Source organism: Octopus bimaculoides, chromosome 4, assembly GCF_001194135.2.
Source record: "Octopus bimaculoides isolate UCB-OBI-ISO-001 chromosome 4, ASM119413v2, whole genome shotgun sequence".
Classification (NCBI taxonomy): domain Eukaryota; kingdom Metazoa; phylum Mollusca; class Cephalopoda; order Octopoda; family Octopodidae; genus Octopus; species Octopus bimaculoides.
The window spans coordinates 49,890,405-49,895,864 of NC_068984.1; the positions used below are offsets into that span (position 1 = coordinate 49,890,405).

Genomic DNA, 5,460 nt, shown 5'->3' on the forward strand with positions numbered 1-5,460 from the left:
ATATATATATATATATATATATATATATATATATATATATATATATACACACAGTGACATACATACATGTATGTATAGTCTTATACGGTTACACCTATATTTATATATATGTATGCATGTGCGTCAGTCCTGAGTTGATACAGTATCGAACGCTCTCCCTTCGTGACAACCACACCATTAAATGTGTCGGTTCATTTTTAGAAAGGTAAGTCATGATATGAGGGAGATTGGACTGTTATCTATGACACGTCGAGCGACCCTGTAAGGACTCCCACAGTAGCTCGAATATCTGCTTTTATGTATATGTGAATGTATGTATACATGTATGTACGTATGCATCTATGAATATATATATATATATATATTTGGGTATGAGTTTGTGTGCGTGAAGTATATGTATGTATGTATGTAAATATATATATATATATATATACATACATACATACACGCAAATATATACATATGTATAGATACACGTACATGCATATATATATATATATATATATGTATATACATACATACATACACGCAAATATATACATGCATGTAAGTTATATATTTGAACGTATGAAGGATATATTTATGTAATTATTTATAGACATATGTAGACACACACACACACACACACACACACATACAAATATCGATACATATATATATATATATAGAGAGAGAGAGAGAGAGAAACATATTTGTTTGTATGTATGTATATATATGTGTGTGTGTGTGTGTGCGTGTATGTGTGCATATATATATATGTGTGTGTATATATATATATATATATACATTTATATACGTACATATCTATGTATATATGTATGTATATTATACATGTATACACTCACTGTAACGACAGACAGCTTTTAAAAGAAAAAATGTGATGAAGCTGGCTAAATATTTACATAGAAAGAGAGGTAGATGTATAGTTACATAATTAGATGTGCCTTAAGCAAGCTCATGTGTATATATATATATGTATATATATATCCTACGTTGATTGTTACATAGATTAATGAACATTTACAAAGTTACAGAGAATATAAATATAAGATACATGCGTACATGCACACAAATGCATACGCGTGTTTGTATAGATCGCGCATACATAGAACAGAGAGCTAAAGCTAGTGTGATAGACAAACGGACAGACAGACTAGTAGATAAACAACAAGGTAGATAGTAACATACATAGATATACATGTGTATAATATTGCATGAAATTTTCAAGAGATGGATGGTTGGATAACTTACGTTCTTCCTATATATATATATTCGAGTAGTCGGATAGATAAGCGGAGTATAGCTATCTACCAAGTTAGCAAGATAGCTATGTTTTATCATATAATATGTAGCTAACTGAATATACGGATAGAAAGAACGACAGATATACATGGAAATAGGTGATTGAAAAAGAGTGATGGGATGAGGAAGCGAGATCATCAGATAGATATGTGATAGATAAATAGATTGGTAGATAGATAGATATATAGGTAGGTAGATAGCTAGACTGATTGATAGATAAATAAGATAGACAGACAAATAGACTGTTTGTTAGATGAATATAACGTTACATGAATGGATGCAGAGAATTTGAATGAACTACACACATATACACACACAAGCACTCACGCACAGATATCAAGCACTACCACCACCGCATAAACACTATATATCTGTGTGCGTGTGTATATACACACACACATATATATATATATATACACACACACACACTCACACATACAGACACGTGTGCGTAGAGATATACAAGAAAATAAGACTGAATAAACTGTAAAGAATTGAAGTAATACACTCACACGTGTGTATACGGAGAGAGAAGGGAGAGAAAAGATAGATAGATAGATAGATAAGACTGAAGTACACAAAACACGATGACTATACTACAGAGCAGCCATAGCCTGACGTGCGAGTGATTTTAGACAGACAAAATTGGAAGGAAATATGCAATTAGTGGTAACAACGACACACGACCGACGAGGGGTGTGTAATAACGTGCCGCCTGCTGTATACGTATGTGTGTACGTGTAAATACTCACTGTCGTACAGCGTTACAACGTTACAAATCATTGAGCTTTACAATACACGCCACCACATGCCGCAACAGCCATCCATCTATCTCTGAACACAACCACACTATTATATACATACATACACACATACATACATACATACATATATATATATGTATATCAGCAGCAGCAGATCATTATGGACACATGGGACCTAGCCGTGTACACACATATACACGTAGATCATATATACTTAAACTCACACGTGCTCTTACGCATATATATATATATATATATATATTTGCTGTAATATTTAATCATGGGTTGAAGCTTCAGTTTCTTTATAATATAGTCTTGTACCATTCTGCTTATGCTTTAAGTGTTTTGAATGCTTATTTATCTTTACAATTGTATAATATAACTATGTTAACTGTTTTAGTACGAAGACATTCAACTACACGCTTTTTAGCACCTTTTTTTCCCTTCTTCTCTCGTATGTAAATTTAAACGCATGTCCATGCAAATACATAGATATATGTAATGCAAACGTATAATAAATATATATATGGTTAGTACATGTTACACGAGGAAACTAAGAAAAGTCACACATGCGTTGATACATACATACACACACATACACACATACATATATATATATATATATATATATATATATATATACGTGCACACATCCACAAATCCATAACGTGTATGCGTATATATATATGTATGTATGTATGTATATGTATTGCTACATACACACAAACTCACCTTAGCTTTGCTACTACTACTACTGGGGTTGATACAAGCCAGTGCCGTTGTAAAACCGTCGAGCGACTGGCTGCCTTTTGCCTTACGCTTCGTCTTGTAACGTCCGTATTAGAATAGAGAGAGAAAAACTCTTAGCTGATTCGGTGGCAAAACACAAACCAACACCGCTATGATCCTCACCACCACCACCACCTTCTTTTCAGTTACACACACATTAGACACACGTACACATACATATTACTTTCCCTCTACTCTTTGCTCTACTCTTTCCTTTCACTCTCCCCCTTCCCCCTCGATTATTCATTTCCCCCTCCCTCCCTTGTTGTTTCACTCTTCCTTTCCCTTTTGTTTTTTCTTTTATTTTACTTCTAGCTTTTCTCTCTTCGTTCTTTACCCCACCCCCACCCCTCTTCCTCCTCCCAATCTCGTATTTCTCGTTTTTGCCATTCTCTTTCCTTCATCTTTTCTGTCGTCACTTTTCCCTTATCGACCCCCCCTCCCTTCCACCTCTTTCATTCATTATATATTCTCTTCGTCTCGTCTCCTTTTACTTTTGTTTTTATACTCTCTCTCTCTCTCTCTCTTTCTCTTTCACTCACCCTCTTCCCCTCTCACACATTCGTCCTCTCCGCGTCCTTTCTCTTCTTTTATAATCTCTAATTTTCCTTTTCATCCATTCATTTTCCTATAACCATAACTACTCTTTCTTTTCTTCTTTTCTTTCCTTCATAATCCACCCCATCTTTCTTTTTCCTTTTCTCCTTCTTTCTTTCACTATTTTCACTTTTTCTATCATTTGTTTTCTTCTCTTTCTGATCTTCATTCTCATATCTTACCCACAATCTTACATTCTCTTTCATTTTCTTTCACACTTTCCTTCATTTCTTTTCCACTTTCTCCTTCTTTTTCTCTTTAATCATTCTCTATTACCCTTCTATATTAACCTTAAATATATTTTTCATTTCTCTCTTTTCTTTCTTTCATTCCTTTCATTCATTCCCTCTCCTTTATATTCCCAATTCCTTCTCTTCGTATTCATCATCCAGCTTCACACTTTGTCATCATTCTCTTCTCCTCTCTTTTATTAATTTCATTCGCACTATATTTCTTTCTTTCTCCTATCCTCACTCCCTTGACTCTTTCACTTTCATGCTTTCTGTTTTTCTCTTGCATTATTTCTTTCTTTTGTATCTTTCTTCTTTGTTCGAGAAGCTTCACCTAGTCTCCTTTTCATTGTCACCATTTCACTCATTCACTCATTCATTTAATTTCTTCATATTTTTCTTTCATCTCTTCTTTCTATCTCTCTCTTAATGTCTGTCATTTATGACGATTCAGGACAACAGCAGCAGCAGCAGCAGCAGCAGCAGCAGTAGTAGTAGTAGTAGTAGTAGTAGTAGTAGTAGTAGTAGTAGTAGTAGCAGCAGCAGTAGTAGTAGTAGTAGTAGTAGTAGTAGTAGTAGTAGTAGTAGTAGTTGTTACTGTTATAGTTGCAGCAGTAGAAGTTGTAGCAGCAGTAATAGTGATGGTAGTAGTAGTAGCTGTAGCAGTAATAGTAGTAATAATCGTAGTAACAGCAGCAGTAGTAGTCGTAGCTGCAGCAGCAGAAGTATTAGTGATAGTAATAGTAGTGGCATCAGTAGTAGTAGTAGTAGTAGTAGTAGTGGTGGTGGTGGTGGTGGTGGTGGTGTTGGTGGTATAAGTAGTAGTAGCTATAGTGTTACTAACATTAGTAGCAGTAAAAGTAGTAATAGTTACGATAGCAGCAGTAGTTGTAATAGAAGTAGAAACAGTTATAGTAGCAGTAGTAGTAGCAGCAGCAGCAGCAGCAGAAGCAGTAGTAGTAGTAGTAGTAGTAGTAGTAGTAGTAGTAGTAGTAGTGATATTACCTGTGCATGTTACGTACCCCCATTCTGTTTCCCATTCCACCTCTTTCGCCACCACCACCACCCTCGTCATTCCACCACTCACTACTACTACTACTACTACTACTACTACTACTACTACTACTACGATTACTACTACTACTGCTGCTGCTGCTGCTGCTACTACTACTACTACTACTAAATTGATGCTGTGTTATCTATGTAGCAGGTGTTCTTATTCTAGCTTAGTTATCGGTGTAGTAGTGGTAGTAGTAGTAGTAGTAAGTAGTAGTAATAGTAGTAGTAGTAGTAGTAGTAGTAGTAGTAGTTGCGGCAGCAGTAGCAGCGGCGGCGCGTGCAGCAACAGCAGCAGTAGTAGTAGAAGCAGTAGTAAGTGGTGATAGCTGTGAAAGCCAGCTGTGGTTTGATGTTAATGTCATTAATTTGAAAAGCAAAGGTGACAGATAAGTATATATATAAGATTTAACAGAACTGGGCCATTGAGACAATGAGTTATCTATGCTCCTCTCAAGAATGTTTGAAGCAGTATATAACACTATCTATATGTGTGTATATGTACACACACATACACACACACACACGTAAGTGGACAAACGAAAGAAAAGGGCACTCAACACATTTAGTAAGAGTTACGAGTATTATTTAAAGCAGTTTGATTCGGTTCCAAGCTATTTCGAATTTCGGAAGTCCCTAACGGGAGCCCGATTCCTTCAGGCTTTTGGAATGCTAAACAATATATATATATATATATATATATATATATATATATATATATA

General features: G+C 35.2%; 1 protein-coding gene across 2 annotated transcripts in view; it reads right to left on the reverse strand.

Moving 5' to 3' along the window:
- LOC106881250 (solute carrier organic anion transporter family member 4A1) overlaps nucleotides 1-3,010 on the reverse strand; it is a 193,017-nt gene extending 190,007 nt beyond the window's left edge. Inside the window, exon 1 of one of the 2 annotated variants that reach the window (XM_052967048.1) lies at nucleotides 2,799-3,010. The gene's annotated coding sequence lies outside the window, so the exon portion shown is untranslated. Of the gene's footprint in view, nucleotides 1-1,251; nucleotides 1,442-2,798 lie in introns of those variants that run through there. The other variant, XM_052967049.1, reaches the window with a different exon arrangement.
- Nucleotides 3,011-5,460: the final 2,450 nt, after the last annotated feature.